The sequence below is a fragment of the Pinus tabuliformis genome, chromosome 6 (genome assembly GCF_031772625.1).
Source record: "Pinus tabuliformis cultivar Carrire ecotype Pingquan chromosome 6, CPIR1, whole genome shotgun sequence".
Lineage (NCBI taxonomy): Eukaryota > Viridiplantae > Streptophyta > Pinopsida > Pinales > Pinaceae > Pinus > Pinus tabuliformis.
Window position 1 is genome coordinate 983,978,210 of NC_142292.1, and position 10,179 is coordinate 983,988,388.

A 10,179-nucleotide genomic window follows, 5' to 3' on the forward strand; every position below is an offset into this window, starting at 1 on the left:
CGCACTAGTAATTCCTTCTTCTGCTGACTTGTATATCCTTACGGTGCCATCCCCGTAGTTAAGAAGTGAATAATATCTATGAAATGGTCATCCGCTATGCGCACTGCAAAGAGATGCACATCTGGAAACCCTTCTCCAAATTACTAGGCTCTTCGCCTGTTTCAATTCGTGACAGATGGTTAGGTCCAGCATTTAACCTCCCCGACTTTACAATGACTTCAAAATCATAATCCTGAAATAATAACAACCATCTACAAATATTCCTCCCCAACATAGGCTTATTGACTAGGTAATTTAAGGCATAATGATCTATATACATCTTGAAATTCCCTCCTAACAGATAATGCGTGAATTTCTGTAGCACGTAGACCATAGCCAGGCCTTCGCGCTTTTTAGCCTTTGATAACTTACTACTTGTGAAGGATATAGGATGATTTATTTCTCCTTCAACGATCTGTGTTAGCACTGCATCTAACAAAATGCAATAAGCATCCACATGTACATGGAACTCCTTCTTCCATTCTAGAAATACCAAGATTGGCATAGTTACCATCTTCTCTTTCAACACATGTAAGTTGCGTTGACATTCTTTGTCCCAACAGAATGTCACATCCTTCTTTAGCAGTTTCTCCATGGGTACGGTAATTTGAGCATAAGCTTTGATAAATTTTCTACAGTGTCTCGTATGTCCCAACGTCACACACATATATTTGATGTTCCTAGGAGCCTCCAAGTTCACAATTACCATAACTTTGCAGGGTCCACCATCAATCCTTGCTTGCACACAACATGACGCAGCAAGATCCCAAAAGGAACACATAATATGCATTTTTTCAAATTCAGCGTGATCTGGTAACTTTGACATGTATCCAACATCAAGCATAGACTCTCTACAGGGTGCTTCACTAATCCAAACACCATCCAGTCATCAAAGTACACTTCTAGAAAATTATGAATGAATTCCTTAAGCACTACAATGACTACGCAGGGAAATATCATAGGCAAGTTATTTGGTCCAAACAGCATAATAGTGTATTGAAAACACCGCCACTCCATTGCGAAGGTCATTTTTATCCTGTTCTCTAGTGAGATCTTGATTTGATGATACCCCGAAAACCCATCAGTAAAGGAATAGGCCTCCTACCCTCCAACATTGTCTAACACTTCATCTGTAAATTGCGTTGGAAATGGATCGTGAAGATAAGCATCACTAAGCTTTCGCAAATCTACGCAGATCCTTATTTCACCCTTTTTTTTCTTCTCTTGGACCACCATCAGGCTCACCCAATCAGATTCTTCAACAGGTTCTATGATGCCTGCCTCCAGCATCTTATCCAGCTCTTGGCAAACCTTTTCCTTATACTTAGTATTGAGGCGATAAGACCTCTGTTTAAAAGGCTTCGCGTCCGGCTTTAATGTGATATTCATGATGCTCAAATCATCGACCTTTAAATCCAAAAACTTAGTGGGGAAGAGATCCTGATATTTGCGAAGTAATTCAACAACTTTATCTACTATGGAATCATCCCAATAATCTCCGATTTTCGTGAACTTCAGTTCTTCTTCGGTGCCAATGTTTACTTGCTTTGTTTTCGAAGGTGCAGAGATGCCATAGTTTTCTATTTGTGGGCCTTTGACTTTGTGATGCCCTTCTACTTCTGGAATATTAATGTTGCTTGGATCTTCTTATTCTGCTTCAAATGTCACATTATAGCATTCCAATGCGTGGCGCAACTCGGTGCTCCAGTCCAGTTGGGTCCATTCCATAGGTTCCTTTGGTGTTCTGAAGATAACTGCCTTAATCTATTGCGGTGCTTCACCGATTCTTGCAAATTCATCTTCAAAAATTGAAAGTCAATAAGAAACCTTCCTTCAATACATCCCACTCCGCAGTGCCATGGCAGAGCTCCATTTCTAGATACTAGTTCATGGGGATTGTATCCAAGGTATGGAAAAATCTGTGTACCCACTCTGGATGTAGTTCTGTCCCCCATGCCTTAGTCCACTTCGCCAAGTGGTCACGCGGATCATCCTTCCCATTATACTTCTCAATCATTCTAGTATTAGCATGCCTAAATCGTAGCTTCATCATTCTTCTGTAATCTTGCCATCAATAAAAACTATCCTTATGTGTACCCCACCATCATGCGGGCGTAGCATGCAGCGCCAAGTCTAATGCATGAAAGTGGTGTTCCTCTGGGACTTCACACTCAAAGCCATCTAAAAACATATCTACATCAGTCAAACCATCATAATAAGGTAACTTTCTTACCTCTGATGTAATGTAGTGCAATGACTTGGTCATCATATTGCATCGCAATGTAGAAACTTCATGTAAGCAATTATGCCAATGTTCTAATTCATTGTCTGAATCAGACGTGCAAGAACTCTCGTGGTCCCATGCAATCTATCCATCTACCATTGGATTGATCCATCCCTGATCTCACGCTGTTATCATGTAAATTTGATCTAGCTCAATGTCACTTTCTTCATAGTTGCGTATTGGTTCAGTATAGCGTGCCCCTTCTACAGGGTCCAATGACACTATAACCCAAAGAAAATTTCTTTCAAATGACATTGTCCTCTTTTTCAAATTAATGACCCCATTCATATTAATAGTGCATTCAATTCCAAGGAGCGTGGGGTAAGGATTACTGTCATCGAAAATTTCTATAACTTCAAATTTTTCCACCGTACTTGTGCCCTCAATATCCACCGTTACGCCATATAATCGTCCCATGGGGATGATTTTCTACTGGTTCACCATCCTAGCCGAATTAGAGACCACTGCAGTGCAGGTATCCCCATCATTTCCCATGTCTATTTTGGTAAAACATTTGCATCGAACCCTAGATCCAAGATAACTTGGTCCATCGCATAATCACCTATTTGCATTGTTAGCCTCATCTCTCACCCTGTTCGTGGCTTATGCTTGCCAATCTTTCTGACTGTGCGATGTCCATCAGAGGCCTTTTCTTTACTGACAAATTTATTTAATAATTCTTGCAGTCCCTCCACAACCTTGATATCGCACATCAACTTCATGCAGGTCTCCAAAAACGTAGTGAGTACAAAAGGGTCAACCTCTACATGTGCATTGATTTCTTGCATCTTGCCCTGGCTTCCTGAGGTGTATGCCTCAACGAAGCTCTTCTTGGCTTCCATAAATGTTTCCTTAGTGTGCTTTAGATCAAAGCCAACTTCTTTCTATGGATCTTTGCGAACCCATCCATCTTCTTTAGGCTATTTACCTTTATCAGTGTCAGTCATTATTCCACTTCTCAGCACAATATTAACGCTCTGACATTCTTCACAGGGCTCAACCCTTATCATTTGTAAGTTTTGCGTAGGCTGCGTTTTCGTCTCTTGCATATTAGCTATTAACACAGGGAATTATTGTATAGTATGATCAAACTGTCTGCAATATTGACATGACGGGTCTGTAGGGTTCTGGCATTCTCATGCATAGTGCCTTGACTATCCACAGTTGTAGTAGATAATATGACCACTACCTCTACCAGTTCCTCCTCCTCCTCAGCCTCGTCCTCGACCCTGATAACCTCCACGCACTCCTACAATGCCTTGATGTAGGGGCTGAGTTTCTACTTGCATATGGTACATAGGGGTTCTTTCCATCATCAACTCATAGCTTCGACAATGATGCTCATCATGACCCACAGATTTTCAGAAATTACAGAATAGATGCTGAGGTGTTTGAACAAAATTTGGAAGCAAGTGACAGTTATTTGTCGCATGTTGCCCAGTAACTTGACAAATGGCACACCATAGCGCGACCCCTATGCTTGGACCTACTAGGGCTTCTGGCTTCAGGGGAATTGGACCCCCACTGTAATATAATTCGCGAACATGGGATAATGATCCTTATTGTTCCTATGGCCCTTGCACTCCAAACACCAAACTTTTGCGTGCATTTTAGGCTTAATTTCATTTTCTTTCTTCAAACTCTGTAATTCTAGGTGTAGGCTTGCTAATTGCGAGTGGATCCACTATGCCCCTACGTTTGTGTGCTAAATAGGTGATGCGTGTAGCCTCATCGCGATCTCCAAGGCTTCTGCCTATGTTTCTATCTTCTGTTATGAAAGAGAAATTCTCAAGTGGGGAAAAAACGATGCTATAAACCATTCGTGATGCTAGCTATTTGTGATCTGCATGTTAGCCTATCTAATCTGACACTTCAACCTCTGATCAAAGTCCCAAGGCGTCTCATTGACCTCATAATGATCTCTTTAAATCCAATCACTGACTATGAGTCAAATTTAGGCTTACCAAACTCTTTGTTCAAAGTTTTCTTAGTCTCTGCTAGCGTTGCCAGAGGATTATCAATGCAATACTTAATGTACCAGGTTAGCGCACGATCCTGTAAAGTAGTAACCAACTGTGCTTTCTTTATATTATCATCAATGATCTGTTGCATTATCCATACATCGTTCGTAACAAACTAGAACCGCTATGGATCTTCACTTCCTATGCCCTTGAAAATCAACATCTTTATTGCGTTTGCCATGTTGAATGGTGGTAGTGGAGTTGGAGGTGTGGGTGAAGGAATTTGTGGTGGAGGTGGAGGTGGGGTGGATGGATGACATGTTCTGGGAATCCCTTGAGTGATTAGCTAAACAATGCTTTGCAGCGTAGTCTGCCACACCCCTTCGTCATCGCTTGAAGGAGGTCTAATCAATGGAACATACTCTGGTCCTGATCCTTCATGATTTCTAAAAAATCATCCACTCCATGTAGCTCTGAACATCAAGGTAATGGCATTGCCCTTTTTTCACATAATAACATTTTATTACAAGTATTCAATGATCTTAAATACTTACCTCACTGTCCCTTGAAGAATCTTCGCTCTGCTTCACTATAGCTGACTGAGGTATCAACTGCAAATTATGTAACAAATCCTCCTAGAATTCGATCAAGCCAATGATCGACAACTTGCGTGATCTTGTTTACAGAAGCTTCTAGTCGCTACACTAATTCTGGATTCCATACTATAGGACTATCGAGCTTCCACTTTCCTTGAATGTTTGTCAATTTAGCTAACCACTCATACAGTTCAATGGGGAAGGTGCATAAGAAGATCTCGTGTATCTCTATAAATAGATATCTATTCAACCACTCTTCCTTTGATAGGCGCAGATTCCTGTTTTCTTGCGTTGTGAACTCGTGGATCTTTTAATCCAACCAATTTCAATTTCTTTCTTAGTCAGATTCCAATGATGTGACATCACACCTCTTTTAGGCAGATCTCGGTTCTGGAAACATAACCATTTGTTGGCTTAGGGGCTCCTGACCTAGGTTCAGAGTTAGATGCGCCAACCAACAAAACCTTACACTACTAGCCCTTTCGGCAACAACCCATGTAGCATAGGCTACAGTCTTACCCGAAGCGGTATGAGGGAATTCAAGAACCAAGTTTCTACATCCAGAGACTCGTGTGATGCCTTTCAATGCCTTGGATTTGCCTCGGCGTAGATCAATAAAATTCTAGGGATTGTTACTGTAACTATGTTGAAATGGCCTGCAGAACTTCACGAAGGTCCACAATTATTCCTTGCGGACTTGTAACAATTGATTAACCTACTTACACACATCAGAAAGAAATTCTAAATCAGAGTTCCCACAGAGCAACTTAATTCATCAGAAAACATAAGAGAAATCACCAGAAACTTCGTGGAAGTGTTTAAACATTCATTGCGTACATTATTAAGATAGATTCTAGGTAATTGCACAACATTCAATTAGTATATCATAAAACATGTCGTTCATCAATAGCATATAACATTAACAAATATAAACAGAAATACTAAGTAATTCTTTGGAAAAATGTCTTTATTGATCTTCAATTCACTGATTACAGACTCAAACTACCCCATGCATATAGCTGTAGGGGTTCACGCACTTAGCTGCAGACTCTACCTAAGCCTCCGCACACTCAGCTACAAAGCCTTCCTTTCTTTACCTAAGCGCAGGAAGAAGAGCCTTCCTGCCTTAGCTCCTGCCTAAGACTCTCTATTGAACTCCCAATTCCCTATCTAAGTTAAGTTACTTCTTCCTTTTGCTAAAAATAAACTATTTATAGAATTTTCCATACAATGCCATGATCCACGGACCATGGGTGAATCTTCAAAAATGACTCAAAACTTTACTTTAAAAAAGGGGCTAAGCCCCTTTAAATCTTATTCGTCTATGCACTCCACATCCACAAATCACAGAGTCTTTACATATTTTACAAAATTTGTTACAAAAATTTACTATTTAATTGCATTCTGCCCTTAGGGACCCCATCCCAACATGAACCTCACTGCCTCCAGAAACTACACAGTTATTTCCTTCAAGCCTTCCTAAGATACGAATTTTGCAGTATCAGTTGCCATGTCCCCCTTGCCTCCTCAAACTGCGTATATTTTCTTCTGAAGGCCCTATCCTACAGCCTCCACTTCTTGATTGAACTGCGCAAATTTTTCCCTCAGTGAGCATTGCGTAAATTTTTCCCTGAGTGGGATCTGTGAAATTTTTTCCCTTAGTGGGCACTGTGCAATCTTATACCTTAGTCTAGCCCAATCATTGAGCCTTCCACCTTGACCTACTACCAGCTCCGATTCAGTCAATGGATTATTTTGCATCATCTTAGACTAGGGGTTTATTAGAATGATGTAGTCTTGTCATGAGCGGATTGTAGATACAAGAATTCTACCATGCTATGGAAAGATGATGAAGAAGGAGATGAAGAAGGAGGACATGCTAGATGAAACTTAAGGAGTTAAGGAGAAAAGATAATCATAAGATAAGAAGACTAAGGAACCCTGGGGTATGATAGAAGATCAAATATCAGGACCACATGAAGACTCCATCTGATTCACAACCCTTTGGAGGGTAGGTATGAAGAACAAAGCGCATCTTTCTTGAAGTTGCAATGGAACTCTTAGTGTATTATGAAGGACAACTCATTACTATCATATCATTATATCTTCAGTGACATGTATGGTCACAAACACTGAAAGTCATTCCATGTGTTTTTCTCCTTTTTGTAAAATAGGTAAGATCTCACCTTTTCACATATTGGCTATCGCACCTTATGCATAAGCTCATTCTAGTAGTTTCAAGGGCCCATATTTCTGTTTATGAGTTTTCCTAACCATATAAACACCTATCGCACTCATTCACAAATTTTTGACCACCGTTGCACAAGTGTTGTCACGGTCATCATAAATTATATCTTAGGTGTCACACTTGTCGTAACTGGTCATGAAGAGGGAAAACACAAGAAAAAGTGTTGTTCATGTGTCATGGGTGGTAAATGTTGTTGAGTCATCAAGTATTCTAAGTGTTAGGACACTATTGAAGCTTGATAACTTCACCTGTCAGTCTCATTGGTCCAACACTTAGCCTTTTCCGAAGAAGCTCCCTGACCCTTCAACTTGGTTTCACCAACTTGTCTGGAATGTGCATTACAGAGTTTCAGTCAGTAGGTTGTGAACTTGACCCATGGATCTATGCAATGCATAGTTCCTATCCCCCATGCCTACTACATTGGTTAATTCCCGAGCCCAAGACCCATCCTTCCCTTCCATAATTACACAATCTTTTTAGCCAGCCTGAACCAAACTACACAATGCACAAGCACAAGCAACAAGTTTCCTCCCTGTGCCCCTGAACTGGTCAATCCCACACTAGAATAGTCTCCCTTCAGTTTTAGAACTACACAGAGGCTTCTTATAGTGGTCAGTCCCTTAGCCCAACCCACTGTCTCCCAAATCTGCTCATAAATAAGTCAACCTTCCTTTCCAGAACTACGCATAAGCTACCTTTAGTGGTCCTCCCCTCATCCTGACCCACTATCTCCTAGAACTGTGTAGAAGTCAGTGAACCTTTTTCTCTATAATTGCGCGGAAATATTCCACAGAGGCCCCTCTTTTAGCCAAACTCACTCATCTCCAAAACTACACAGAAGAAAACCTTTGAGCCTATGATGGACTGTGCTAGTGGCGGTTTAGTCTGATCGATCATATAATTATATATTGAGTAGACTAGAGCACAGTGCCTGGCCTCAAGCCTCAACTCTAGCTATTGGGACTATGTAATACACAGTAAATGAGACTCTCTCTCTGACCTGCAACTCAATCTAGACTTAGTCTTTGAAGCTGAATGCACCATCTTAGGCTAGGAGGTTTTCAGGATTATGTCTTCTCATCATGAGTAAATTGCAGATACATGTACTTTGTGACCAACCACTCAAGACTTTATCATTGAAGAATCCTATCACCAAGCCATGGGGAGGTGGAAGACAAAATAATTCTCAAGAAGACATCACTCACAGCAGTAGCAGTGGCTTGACACTGCCACAACATCTAAGTAGCTCATATAAGTAGTTCCATTTCATCTCTTGTCGTCATATCCCACATCATCATTGTGGACCATGTATATTGTATTCATTGTAAAGTGGAAGTCCAAAGGACACATATGTAAAATGGAGAGTAATGTAAGCTAAAATTTCATAGGAAGTCAAACAATCATGAGGGTGGTCAAAGAGTCACGAGGGGAAGCATCGCCCCTTCCTTATATATACTCCCTCATTGTATGAGAAAATGACTTTTTCACCTTGGATCCTCCCACAAGGCATTAGAGAGATCAACTAGTTCTTTGAGGAGCAAGGAGTGGCTCCAATGTCCCACTATTGGGACTAGTGATGTACATTGTAAACACGTGTCTTGGAACTTTTTCTTAATAACATAAGCCTTTTAAGGCCAACATGTTCTTCATGCATGGATTATGAATGTTTGTAAGACTATTCTGTGGAGGTTTGTATTTCATGTTTGCATTCACATGTACTAAGATAGTTGAACTATTTTAGTTATTTTAGTTCTTGTCTTATTGATAATGTGTTGTAATGATTTTTATTGATGTCCCATCCTTGTGGACTATTATGCGAGATGCTATACAGATCTTTCCTTGTTTGTTTGTTGTAATTACCGTCGCATCCACTGTGGACTATTTTGCGGGATATTAGACAGATCCTTCTGTTTCATGTGTGTCCCTTCCTGGGTGGTACACCTCTCACTTAGAGGCTCACTTTACTACCCCTTTTGTAGAAGAGGAACCTTGACACAATTGCGACTGCACACTCACTAGGAACACCTCCCTTGATTTTTCGAAGACACCATTACATCACTCTCCTATGCTGATAGCTAGAGAAAAGGCAAATATTTAAGGATTTGGCAACCGGGCCTTTATACTAGATGGTACGCCTACACTAAATGGTGTGAGGTTTGATTGGGAATTTATACTGGGGATATCCCCTTGGTTGACTATTGGGATGGGGTCCCTGGGGTCAATTTTGTTGAGTTTTGAGTCATTTTTACAATACCTTTTTGTAGCAAAGGTAAAGTCTCTGCGAAATGTGGAAAGCGAATCACGAAGCTAAGTAGAGTCAAAGTGGATTTAGTCCCTTCGGTGGGTAGGTAATAGAGATGTTTTGAGACCCACCCATGGTCTGTAGACCATGGTATTGTAAAGAAAAGACTATATATAGTTGAGTCATAGTGAGTCTTAGGGAGTAACATTTACAGAAGAATCATTGTAAGGGCAAGGTGCTAAGACAAGAAAGGTATGTTTCATGTACTTAGGTGAAAGGGGAAGGCTCCTGTATCCGAGTGCGCAAAAACTTTGGTAAGTTTGCACAAAACTGGTAGATATGCAATATTTATGCATGATAAGTACAATTAAGTACCTTCGCGAAGATCTGAAGGTCATGTAAATAGAGTTGTCGTAGTTATATGTTGGAAGGATTAGATCTATGCGAAGGCAGATCTAAGTCGTAAAGAAATTTAGGAAACCATCACATAGGCCTCTAGATGCAGAAACCTAGTTCTAGCATCCCCTAATACTACTTCAGGTGAGACTGTAGTCTGCGCTATTCAGGTTGTTGCCGAAAGGGCCAACAGTTAAGGTTTTGTTGGTTGACACAGTTAAAGCTAAACCTAGGTCAGGCCCCTTCAAGCCAACAAATGGTTCCATTGCCAGCACTGGGATCTATCTGAGGAATCCGTGATGTTGAATAAGTGGTTCCCTACTAAGAAAGAAATCAAAAAGTGGCTTGATCAGAAAGAACATACGTTTGCTGCTCAGGAGAACAAAAATCCGTGATTATCCAAGGAACAATGG